The following is a 13,235-nucleotide window of genomic DNA, read 5'->3' on the forward strand; positions in this document are numbered from 1 at the left end:
TTTCCCCTCTTGCTAAATTCCTGGGTTCTACAGACAGATTACACTGAAGTATGACATGTTTTTCTGCAGAAATGGGGAAAATTGTTGACTGTAATTACATTGTTTAATTGAATGCTAAGTGGCCGAGGCCACTCACTGAAAAGCATCCTTTCTCCTATGTGGGTAAGGTTTTTAAATGAGTGGCCATGCGCTGGTGACATTTGAAAGGCAGGCATTGGGGATGGTTTTTTTTGGAAAGCTCCCATTATTTTCCTTAAATGATCAGCGAGCTAAGGGATACAGCTATGTGATACTCTGTACATGTATGTTTGTTTGTGTTCTCTTTAGGTATGGGTGTCGTGGGTGAGACTGTAGTGATACATGCATGTGTGTGTATATGCCTCTTACTTATGTATATTTTATAGACACACACAGAAGATGCCTTGAGGGGTGTATAATATAACCGTTGACTTGAGCTACACCATAAGCTTCCTTAAAACCCTCCTGATCACGGGAGATTGAAACACAGGCTGCAGTAGAACCACATGGAAGCGTTACATGCCGGCTTGTGTTGGAAGTAGCTGGACTTCCAAGTAGCAGTTCGCCAGTGCCGTCAGTGCCGTCCGCCAGGAGTGAATCCTTAATTGCTAATGAATGTAATTAATTTCGATTGTTATCGTTGCAACATCACTTTGAAAGGTGGCTCTCCCAGTTTAGTGGTGTCCCCTGGAACAGCCTCTGTCTCTTGTCAGGGGAGGATAGGTAGAAAGCACAGCGGGCGCCTGATTGAGCCAGTTGTTCATTTGCTGAGTGTTTGTGTTTATGCAAAGGGGCCTCTTCCTGCATATTTAATCTAGAGTAAGGCAGTGGCTTTGTTGTGTTTAGCCCACATACCTTCAGTCCTTCCTCACACTGCCGCCAGCCTGGGAGCCCTGAGAGCCTGCAGAACTTGGCTTCCCGCTGCCTGTAGTTTCTCCCTTACAAACTCGTGAACTTTGCTCGGTCTTGCTAGAGGCCTGTCTGTCCTGCCCCAGGAGCAATGCTGCGGCGGCACCATGAATGGGTGAGTGTGTGCCAAACCAAGCTGATACTTTTGTTTCATTTCGCAAATGTTGAGAGGGCACTTTGCTGCCCTTCGGAGTGCTTACTGAAAGCTGTCTTGGTTCCTGGGCAGCGTGTCACTTGCTGGCTTGCTTTGAAACAGACCAGTACAGGTGCCTCTTAGGAAATGCGGTTGAATTTTGAACTGGTAGTTTGAGGCTCTTGGGGACAGGAAGGAATTAAAAAAGAAAAGAGAGAGGGCAAGCACAGCTTGACTGTTCTTGACAGGATCCTAGCAAATCCTGTTTTGTAACTATCCTGCAGCTAGAGCTACCATTGTCTGGTAAGAGGCTTCAAACAGTGTGCGAGACTGAACTGCAGGAAAGCAGGAAAACTCAGCTACTGTATTGTGAATATGGGGCCAGGGTCCTCCCTGAAGGTCTGTGCTGGAATCCGAGGGGTTTTCTTCTATGGAAATAGAAAGGTCTCCTCCTTGATATTAATAGCACATCTGAGATGTTGGCATTGATGCTAGGGAGGCAGTGGAGAGGGAAGGAAATCTGATCTTGCTTGGGGGAAAATGACAGCCCCTTGGCTCTCTGGTAGAGGGGACATCTCTCCAGGCTCAGTCCGTCTCCATAATGGCATCCTGGCTTATGTGTTTGTTCTAGGAATTCTAATCCTGGGCTGTTTGTTTGACTCTCTGGGCTCTGGCTATCCTTTTTGTTCTTATACTGTCTTTAGAAAGCACCATGTTGAGGGACTAGCACCATCATCTTTATTTTTAAGTGAATTAGAAAACGACTCAGCAGTTGCCTCCTCACTTGGATTACTCTGGGCGATTTGGGGCCACTTTCTTTTCAGGGCAGAATGTTTATCATTTCCATTCAAGTTGTCAAAACAGACGAGGGGAACCGTCTAAGGTTCATGTCCTGTGTAAAGCTCTTGCCGGCTGCAGGAACTGGGTTTAAAAGAAAGCGCATTTACTCCCACTTGAGTGTTGCCTCAGCCCGAGTAACTCCTTCCAACAGAAGAGTGTGCTGTTCCCCCGCAGGTTGGAAACTGGGAGAACTGAAATAAAATTCCATCAACCTTATTAAAATATGCGAGGGCTTGGGTCTTCTTGGGTACCAATCAGTCTAGAGACTTAGAAGCATTTATTAGCAGTGGGGCTGCTGAAGGTTTTTAATGATAAAATTACAAATATTCTAGCTAATTGTAAGTATATGACTTTTATACTCATTTTTTTAAGAGGAAAAATACTTTCTTTTTTTTTTTTTTAAGAGGGGAAGGAAGCAAAGCCATCAGGGCACCTTCTGTGATTAGCACTATTGTATTCTTAAATTTTGATTGATAGAGATAATAGTTTTCACGTAAAAATACAGACAGGTACTTTAACTTTTCCATGACAATAGCTATTTGCATTTCTTTTATCTTTTTGTTTAACATTTGTGGGGGTTGGGATGGATTTGATTATTAACTCTTATTGCACACTGAAGGGGAATCTAAAACAAAGGCTTTGTTAGCGCTTCAAAGGCAAAACAGCAAATATTGTTTTTGGTTTTCAACGCGCACAGGCTGTTAAAGGATACCTATAAAATATTTTCACATGACCGTGACCAGGGTTTTACTTGAGTGGAAGGTAAAAGAGAATGAGTTTCCCAAATCAGACAGGCCCGGGGTTGTAGCCTTCCTGGGGGCGTGGGAGATGCCAGCCTGGCGTGATTTCCTGGGCAAGTCTTTGGGTTAACTGTGCCACATGATTGCACTGTGTGTAGGGTTTTCAAGTTCTGCCTGCCAGAACATATCCCCAAAGTTAGACTCTGTGGTGTGTCCCAGGAGGAGAGAAAGCAGTAAAACGTTCCTCCCAGGACTGGCAGGGGGTTTGGACAGCGATGTAGTGGTCTGTGGTAGGTCATTTCTTTGATAGAGACCAGTAAAGGAAATGCAGCATTTATAAACCAGCTGCCATGGGTGTGTCTCAGGCCAGCCCTGGCTTCAGGCGCCTGGACTGCGCAGTTTATTTCCTGTGCCCTTCCTTCCTCCTTTCCCTTTTCGTTCTCCACTATGTTCTTCCCTGCCCCTTTCCCCCCCTCCCCGCCCCAGGTTTTCTTTGTCTTTCTGCCTTCCCTCTTTTGAATTTTTGTTAAATATGACTCAATAATCAAAGTTCCAGAGAGCACAGGGCAAAGCTCTCGGGGTGATTTCTAAGTGGATTTTCTTAAGTGCAGAAAATAAAATGACCCTTGTGTTCAACCACTCAAACATGTGCTGATAGCCTTCTGTTTTCTAAGAAATCACTGGAAAATAAGACAGGAAAGCCAAAATGAGTTAAGATTGATGACTTAAAGAGGCAGTACTCCCTTGGAAAGTGGCCCATTTGGACCCATTTTCTCAAGTGAAGTCTGTGCTGTTCAGTAAGAGGATGTGGGAGTGTGAAAGTTTGAGCCCTGATCTACACCTCAGGAAAGCACAGGCTGGGTCCTGGTCCCTTGCACCTGCTAAGCTGTCCCTTTGTCATGAGCCTCAGATGGCTCGGGTCACCTCATGTACCCGGCAAGACTGGCACACCCCAGCTCCTCCACCAGCCTGTGGTGGATGGAGGCATGGGACAGATGATGTTGGTCCCCTTCAGCATCAGTTGGTGGTGATTGCACAGTGTGAAAGAGAAAGCAGGAATTGTGGCAATCACTTACTGTAGCTGCCGCAGAAGGGAAAGAAGGAACTGCTTGGAATGGGAGAAGTAGAAAGTAGCTGTTCCTTTCCAGCCCCGTGAAGCAGGATCTCACTGTCAACTAACCCATGCTTCAGTGCCCAGGAGCTCATGCCAGTTGGCAGTTGCGTTACATAGCTCACAGATCGAGTGAGGGCCGTAACTCAGTGCAGCCTGGATGCATTGCAGCAACCACAGGGCACTGCTCAGGGAACTTCTAACAGAGGGGCAGGCGAAACAGAGGAAGAGGAAGAGGAAGCCCTTGCGATGTTGGGTTTCTAACCCTACAGGTGGCAAGTTACACGTGAGGGCTCTGTGGTCACCTTGTAAGCTCCAGGTAAATAACACGTGCTGTAGTGAGGACGCCTTGGAAAATTCTAGATCAGGAGATCTTGACTGCGAAAGAAAACTCTAGGCAGGAAAGTCATCAATTTCTGTTTACCACATGCCTGGCTCACTTTTAGTACAAAAAGTCACTGAGAAAGTTTTTAAATAGAGAGAAAAGAAAACAAAGTGGCACCTGTGTGATGGCAGCCTTTTAAACAAGGAGGCAGGAGGGATGGAGGATGATAAATTTCTTTTCTACCGCGCACGCGCGTGCATGCGTGTGTATGTGTGTACATGTCATGTAAATGTGTGTTTGAACACACACATGCAAATGTATGTGTGTGTGCTGCCGGTAGTCAGAGAGGTAAATAGTCGATTGATTTGATCAACAAATGTACAAAGTTTTAGAAATGGAAGTTTCATGCTTTGGGAAAAAGCAAATTGCATATTTTTCTCCAGAGTTGTTGGTTTCTGATTCTCCTAAGCATGTAATGATACCAGCTAGGGTCCCAGCTCCAGACCCTTATTTTCTTGTCTTCTATATTGACACATTTCATTTAATTCCACGTGATGGCAAACAGCTGTTGAACTATTAATCTTGCTGCGGCAAAACTCAGAAAATACCATTTCAGATGACTTTGCTAATGGATACCTTTTTCTAAAAAGTAAAATCAACAGAAATAAATTAACGAACGGTCAGATGTGCGTGCGCATTAAAATTTATAAAATGTATTTTACATCTTATTGACAACACTTGACGCATAAGTGAAAATCAAATGTAACCAGTTTTCTGCTTCTTAAGTGCATATATGATAGAGTGTGTCATTTGTCTAATTGCACTGTTACTCACTCTTTTTGAACTTGCTTCTCCAGAGGAAAAATACGCTTACTTACATTTTTAGGGTCAGCCAGTGTCTGTTTTTTCCTCCATTTACTTACCAACTATGCTTTTTTTTTAGGCCACTGAGTGGGCAAACAGACCCCACACTTACCTGAAATTGTTCTGTGGGCTCAGATACAAAACTGGAGGTAGATAACTTTATTCAAAGTAGGCCTTTCAGCAGTTTTCTTTGGAAATTAAATTTTAATGAGGTCCAGTTGTTTGCCAGGCCTATATGATAGCAAATCTCATCTGCATTGCAAAGTCTAATACTATGGGCCCTTCTGCCAAACATGCAAAAATAGACCCAGCTCAATAGATAAACATATAAAGTAGTTTAAAACACATGCATCGAAGATAGTCCCCAGGAAAAAAGGAGAGAGAAAGGGACCTCCTTGCTCTGAATTGAGCAGGGTCTGCCAAAGTCCACTCACTTTATGTTTAAGATTTGATAAAGGCTGGACATGTAGCTGAGTGGTTAAAAATTTGCCTAGCATATGGCAGACCCTGAGCTCTGTCCCTAGGAATGCAGATAATAACATAATTTTAAAAGTTTTGATTTTTTTTTGGGGGGGGGGGGAGTAACCTTTCTCCAGTAGGAGCTGCTGCATGCCGTGAGTGGAATGGGAGTACCTCAGTCCTCTTTAGTTGGCCTTGAACACTTGATGGCCATTGCCCTCTCCCGCCACTGTTCGCTACGAGACAAGAAGGCAACCCTGAGGACACACATCAGCAGGAAAGCACACAGTTTTCATTTTCAGTCTGAATTGTTTTGTGTGAAAACAACAACAAAGAAGTTCGGGGGCAGGTTACAGGGCAGTCATTTTAGACTCCCGTGCTAGGGTTTTCCCCCACCCAAAAGGTAAAGATTTAAGGTGAAAACCTCCAATTTCCTCTTCCAGCAAACACGAGAGTTCTGATTTCACTCAGAGCCTGCATCTTTTTTTCCAGTCGGCATGGCAAGAATCTGCATACCCCTTGGTTGTGAGCATGTCAGAGGTTGGCATGAAAGCGCTGTTTCCCAGCCCTAGTGAAGGAGGAAGACTTTGCCTTTCCCGTCCAGGGCTGACAGCAGAGGTGAACAGGGATCTGTTGCGTTCTGCTTTGTTCTGGGCAGGAAGCAAAAGGCTATCAGCAGGTTAGGAAAAGGGCAGGACTTCAGCATCTCCTGGTTTAGCATTTGGTCAGTGGAGGTGAGGTGAACCTCACAACCTCTCACTACTAACCTGATCTCAGTTAAAAAAGAAAAACTAATGTTTGCTGTTTCAGTTGGGCCCTATGCAGACTCCAGTTAACACGGACAGGAAGAGGCAGTGTCTAACATTTCTTAAAGGCACACATGAGCTCTGCTCAAGGACTGTGCAGATGTGAAGATGTGGGTTGAAATGTGTCCCTGGCTTCCTTTGTGTTTTAGGAAGCTTGATTTCACTTGTTTATTTCATGTGACACGAACCGTTTTTATCTAATGTAGTGGATCTGGTAGAGGAAGATGCTAAGCGCGGAATATCCTGTGAACAGCTTTCATCAGCAATTAACCCCTTGTCCCTCCCCAAACGGAAAATGGTGCCTTGAAAAAAAAAATTATTTTGAAAGGGTCGGAATGACAGAAAGCATCAAGGGGAAAAAATAAGGCCCATGCTTTAATGAAATTAGAAATGTTGCGGGTATGAAGAAAACATACACATTCAAGGAGCAGTCCAGTTTCCAAAAACAGAGGCCCGTGAGTCATGTGTTCTTCCACTCGAAAATGAATTAATAGATGGCGAGACAAGAGGACTTTCACAGGAGAAGTCGGAAGTGTTTCTTCTTGGCTTTCCTGGTCCCTGTTGTAGAGCTCCTGGCCTTCTTCTGTGAACTGAAAAAATTTGATCCACAGGATGTCCAGCTACACTCCTTGCTGGTTTGCTTGCATGGATGCTGGACGTTTATTGCCAGACTTCCCTTGTCATTCAGATTGTGATGTGTTGCCCTTTGTTTTGCTTTCAGGGTGAGAAGTGACCTTTTGAGGTGACTATAACTGAAGAGTGAATTACAGAAGCCAAAAAAAAAAAAAAAAAACAAAAAAAACAAAAAAAAGGTAAAATCATACATAAATGCTAGACTTGCATATAAAACTATTTCAATCTTTGGGGTGTGGGATTTAGTCTGTGTGTCATATGCATGTTGACGGAAACATGCATACAAACATGTAAATTTACGTGTGTGGCATGTTGGCAGAAGTCTTGAAAGATTTCTCTTATGGAATAGCCTATCAATGTACTTCATTCCCCCCAAATAATATACTTTCCCCGGTTTGTTGAGGCTGAATATTAATGCTACTCGAAAATGAATTGATAGACGGTGAGACAAGAGGGAGTTGACATGAGCAGTCAGAAGTATTTCTTCTTGACTTTCCTGGTTCCTGTTGTGTTTATGGTCTTGAAGATAGTGGAGACCCTGGCCTTGCTTATGTGAACTGAAAAATTCTGCTTGGTGTTTAAAGCGAGAAAGGAGTATTCCCATCCTCAAAGCAGTGACTCACAGAAGTAACTTGAGGAACACGTGTCAGTGCTCTGTGCCAAAGTTGGTGGCGTCCTGCTGATGCTCATCTGCCACCGCCTCATCACCTTCGTCCAGGAATTAACAGTCAGGCACCATAGCAACAGGCCACACTGATGTCACCCCTTTGCGGTATGGGGCACAGCCCTGAATGTCAGTGCTGTGCTGTCCTGTTTTCTTGACCTTGCCTGGGGATCAAATGGGTACTTGACTTTAAAATTAGAAGTTTTCGGAGAGCCTAATGTGGCTTGATGAATGAAGGCCAAATTTCACTTTCTGAAATTTATGCTTTGGAAAGGCAGATGAAATATTCCCTATGAAATAAGTGGTCATAGATGCCTGGTGTTTGCCTGGATTTGGGAGCATCCCAGAGAGAAAGCCCATGACCTTCCGGTTGCAGAGAATTTGCAGGCCTTCTCAGTGCATGAAATTTAAAAGTTTATTTTTTATGCTTACGGTGTTCATTTATTATTTATTTAAGTTTTGACACAAGTGTATGTTGCAATTGTACTGCAGCCCTTCCCTGACCCTTTATGTTCCTTTTTAGCGTGAGTTGGAGTCTTTCTGTCTCATGTTTTAGTTTAGGCCTTCAGTTCCATTTGATTTGATAGTAAGTTGCTCTGTGGCGTTATAGAATCCTCTCTTTGCTCAGCTCTGCTATCGTGTTTAATGTGTTTGTAAGACACAGATTTTCTTCTTTAGAACCTTGATAATATGAAGGTTATTTGGTGAGTTTTGTCTTTAAGCTCATGTCGGGGGGGTTGGATCCAGAGTGCATCACAGAGGGAGGAGGCTTGTTTTGGAGTCGTTCCTGGTGTATCTGACTTGGGCCCCGAAGTTCAGACTTGCCTTGTTTCTGTACCTGTGTAGTTTTGGGAAACACCGGATGAGCGCCCAGAGTTGTCTCCTGTCTCCTCAGATGTTCCAGCAAGGAGGAAGTGATGCTGACCAGCATGTGTAGTTGTCAGCCACAGCAGGGTAGGCTAAGGAAGGCTTTCCTTGCCTGAGACTAGGCTTGGGGCTTTGCATACTTTCTGTCAGGGTGTCTGGTAAACGCTTCCTGCTTGGGGTCACCCAGACCTCTGTCTCAGCCACTCCTTGTTCTCAGAATACTATCTCTGCTCTATCTACCTCTAAAATAGCCCTTCATCCAGGAGGCTCCTCAGGTGTTTAGCTCATCTCATACAGTTAGAAACACAGGAAAAGCTGAAAATTGAGATTCAACAAAGCTAACAGGGAGTTCAAAAGAAAACTTGTCAGTGGGGCATGGTGGCACACTCCTTTAATGCCAGCACTCTAGGTGCAGAAGCAGACAAATTTCTGTGAGTTCAAGGCCAGCCAGGGCAAGCCTGTCTCTTAGAGGCTTCTTCCAATCCAGGTGAAGAACATAGTCTGTCGTATCATTCACCATCCTGTAAATAATCTTCTAGAGCCTAAAAATATTTTGGTTTTGTGACTTCTCCTTGTATTAAATGAAGAAAAGAAATTAGATAAATGGTTGACATATTTATATAATTTCTCTCATTGACTAGATTCTTGGGACTCAGTGTAGGAAGTTTTGCTTTATCTGTGTTTTTTTTTTTTTCAATTTCTGCTTATATGTAACCTTATGTTTAATAAACACTTTGTTATTTGACATTATTTGGTCTCATAGTATCCTCCCCATTGTTCCTCTGACCCCAGGTTTACTTTAGACAGTAAAAGATCTTTCAAAGACAAATTTATATGTGTCTGTGTGTGCACGCGTGCATGCGCGTGTGACTCTTGGCACGTGTGACTCCTGCGCAACAGGAGAAAGAAGCTCAGCGAGTAACTTACAGCAAAGGCATGGGATGAGTACGGTGATTGCCATTTCTCCCTGAGTGCTAAGCTTTGATGGGAAGGGGTTGCTGTCTGTGCCCATCATTCTCACTACAAAGAAGGGTGTGGGTTTCTGATCTTTGGGACTTGTTGTGAATATGAAGCCTCGGGTTTGAATCCAAGAATCACTAGCAGTATTGTTGGTCAGTGTGCTCTCTGGCCAGCACTGGACAACTGATTGTGTGCACACTGAGGTGGTCAGGCTAAATGCAAGACAGGCAGATGAAGCCATTTTTTTTTTTTCAAATTTAAATTCAAAGGTTTTGGAGAGCTATAAATAACTATCATCATATTTCCCAGTGTATAATAGCTGCTTTCAGGCAGATCTGAATGCCTGTTTTATCAAATGGGTCTAGGGGGCTAGAGAGAGCCTCAGAGGTCAAGAATACTGGCCGATCTTTAGTGGATCTGGGTTTGATTCCCAGTACCCACACGGCAGCTTACAGCCATCTATAACTCCAGTCCCAGGCTACCAGATACCATCTTCCAGCCTCTGTGAGCACCAGGCACTCAGGTGGTATACAGAAACACATAGAGGCAAAACGTCCATGCCTATAAAAAAATAATAAAAATTTTAAAATGTTAATAAAATAAAATGGATCTGTTTGCTGGATTTGCTGTGATGCCATTAGCAATTATTTTAATCCCTGCCTTACAGCAGTGAAGTGATTGCATAGATGCTGAGGAGCTTATTCAGGAGCATGGAGAATATCATCAAGATAGAGACAAGTGAGAACATGGCTGTGGCCACGAGAATCCATGTTACTCTGCTGTGGCACCTGAGGCTTGGTAGCCTCATGTAGGTCCATGGGGGGTTCTCTCCCATTTCTCTGCATCAGTGACAGTTACCCAGAAGCATTTAGCATAAGGTTCAACCCAGTTTTTAAAATTTATCATTTTGGTACTTAGTTCTGAATGGATGTGAATTGAAGAACACACACACACACACACACACACACACACACACACACATGTGTGCATTTAATGTATTCATGTATGTTCATATACTTCTGAGTGTTGCTTGCAGGTCAGACATCAAAATGGGTCACTTTCCTCAGATACTCTCCGCCTTATTTTCTGAAATGGCTTCTCTCATTGAACCTGGAGCTTACCTATTGGACTGGATCATCTGGCACATGAGCCTCTGGGCTCCTCCCCTGAGTGCCCCCAGTGTGCTGGGATTACAGGCATATGCCACCATGCCCAGATTACTGTGTTCAAATGTTAAACATTCCAGGCTTCACGACTTACATGGTGGTTCAGCTTCTTTTTAAATGAACAACTTACTTGTGAGAAAGTTAATTTTTTTTTTGAAGAAAATACAATTAGAGTAATTTTTTTCTCTCTCCCCAGTTTGAGCTTTTCCCCCCTTAATGTTAATTGAAGGTGCTACAGTGCAAATTCACAGTTTGCATTCATTGTGTCTTGCATAGTATGGATGATTTCTTAGTTAAAGATTTAAAATGCTTTTTGAGCTAATTGAAATGTATTCGTTTCTGTAAAAGTATGTATTTGTGTGAATCGAGCATTTCCTTAGCCACAGAGCACTTCTGAGGTGCTCCATTCAAATGATCCTTGGGGTTATTTTTGTTTCAATTGTCACTTTATTGCAAGATAGCATAATTCATTACAGACTTAAACTGTAAGTTGTTAATTTTAGTTGGGCAGTAGGTTGCTGCAAATTGCTGTTACAAACACTGAACAACTCCGGATACAGAGTAAGTTTCAGAGCTATCCAGCTGGGCAGCATAGGATGGCTAGGCACAGTGGTTCAGGCCCGTCATGCTAGCACTAGGGAGGTAGAGACGGGGGAAGGTCAGCAGCAGTTCAGGGCCAACTTTGTCTACATAACAAGTTTGTCTACGTAATAGCCTGGGCTGCACAAGAACTTGATTTTAAAGGGGGGGGGGGGCGGCATTCGGCAATTTAAACTGTGTTCCCAGTAAGTGACGAGCACTCTGTAAAGACAGCCTTCACTGCATAGTCAGCTAACCGTGCCCAAACTCGTGAACCAGCCACCCGAGCTAGCCACTGGCCTGCTCTTTGTCTAGATACAGCGCATCCCCAGGTCTGGGTTGTAGTGATGGGCTGCAGTCTGTGTTGCTGTGGTCGGTGTGACATCTGTCGTGTCACAATCCAGCTAGTTTAGTTTGGCCAGGCAGGACCTTTGTGTCCCCTCTCTCTTCCCCTGTGGCCTCTCTCCTTATCTGTGTGGATGAAGCTAAGTTGTTGCCACAACATGGAAAAGTCAAGACTACTCCATTTTTTTTTTTTTTTTTTTTTAAAGCAAAAGTTTGAAGACTGCTCTCATGACCTCTTGACATGTAACTGCTGGGATTAGGGATAGGTTCCATGAGAGAAGACAGACTCAAATGCTAATAATGATGGTTAGAAAGGTTAACTATGGATGCTGACTGAAAGTGACCCAGAGCAAGGAGCAGAAGGTATCCACTGAGTTATTTCAGCCCTATATAGAAGCAGTGCGAGGCTGACTTCCTTGTATCTTCCACAACAATACTGTTATGAATTATTAGGCAGCTTAGAAGTTTCATTTTCAGAATTCTTGAATTTATAAGTAACACATAGTTCAGGTCACTCATTTAAAGTACATTTACTATACGCATGCTTTGGGCGTTCAGACGGTTTGCTAACTACCACCTTACATCATTCATCATTCCATCAACCAAGAAGGAAGTGTTTGGATCAAGTAGCAGCCATTCAGCATTTTGCCCTCTCTTCATCCTACTGACAGCAATTACTCTACCTTTTGCCCCGTAGCTTTGCTTGCTTTGGGTATGAATGGAATCATGTAGTCTATGCTGCTTAGAGACTAACTTCTTCATGCTAGTATAATCCATTTAAGGAGTGTTTTAAACTGCTTTAAAAAGCCTTTTGATTTCTCACCTCTAAGTCTAATAGCGTGGTGGCCTGGAATGTTCATAGCAGGGATAGACAGATGGAAAACCTAGGTTTTGCACCGTGGATATTTTTATATATTTGTGGAATGCATAGGGTCTCTCAGCAGCTGGAACTTCTAAATTTTATTGTTGGTCTTCAAACTTAGCTGCTCTGCCCCACCCCTCTTTTGGGCGTCCTGGAACTCACTGTGTAGCCCAGGATAGCCTCTAGTTCATGATCCTCCTGCCTCTGCCTCCTTCCACAAATCCCACTGGCATTGTGGTGTGAGCCACCAAACCGGCTCCACTGCTCTTCAGCTCTGTTGCTGTGCTCCTAAACTAACATCCTGGGTAAACAAGAGCTGCCTCTTCTTTTGTCAAGGAAACATATTTGAAATATATTGATTTTCAGAGAAATGTGCCTAGGAGAATGTAGACATCATTTGTTCAAGTGTGTTTAGAAGCATATTTCATAGTAAAGATAGTATTTGTAGGGATACTCAAGTGGCTATATTTTAAACAGTGAATACTAAAAAACAGAAGGAAGGCATGGGTGGAGGGATGACTCAGAGATTAAGAGCACTTGCTGTGCTTCTAGAGTACCAGGGTTCAATTCCCAGCACCCACATGGCAGCTCACAACTGTCTGTAACTCCAGTTCCAGGGGATCCAACATTGTCTTCTGGCCTCTTTTGGCATTTGGTACATGAACACACATGTGCAGCAAGACAACCATACACATAGAACAAAAACACGAATATACAAATATTGTTTTTCTCCTTTGTGGTATTGGAGACTGAACCCTGACCTCGCAAGCAAGTGCTGGGCAAGAGCTCTCATTCTGATCCCCAGCCACACCTTCACGATGGTGTTTTTGGTTGTCCCATCTGCCGACGGCTCTCATTTAACTGTTCACTTTTTGAACATCAAGAAAGAAATTCTCATGTGAGGCCACAGCTGGTCAGCTTAATGACAGTGTAGTAAATCTCACTTTTCTTGGG

At 43.6% G+C, this 13,235-nt stretch overlaps 1 protein-coding gene across 8 annotated transcripts in view; it reads left to right on the forward strand.

Moving 5' to 3' along the window:
• The window catches only part of Foxp1 (forkhead box P1), a 382,214-nt gene that overhangs the window by 41,247 nt on the left and 327,732 nt on the right, over positions 1–13,235 (forward strand). For 7 of the 8 annotated variants that reach the window (XR_008722666.1, XM_055628587.1, XM_055628591.1 and 4 more), the window contains exon 2: positions 6,927–7,017. The exons of the other annotated variant lie outside the window; for it this stretch is intronic. The gene's annotated coding sequence lies outside the window, so the exon portion shown is untranslated. The remainder of the gene's footprint in view (positions 1–6,926; positions 7,018–13,235) is intronic. 8 annotated transcript variants of the gene reach the window in all.

Source organism: Psammomys obesus, unplaced genomic scaffold (genome assembly GCF_907164565.1).
Source record: "Psammomys obesus unplaced genomic scaffold, mPsaObe1.curated_primary_1811, whole genome shotgun sequence".
Lineage (NCBI taxonomy): Eukaryota > Metazoa > Chordata > Mammalia > Rodentia > Muridae > Psammomys > Psammomys obesus.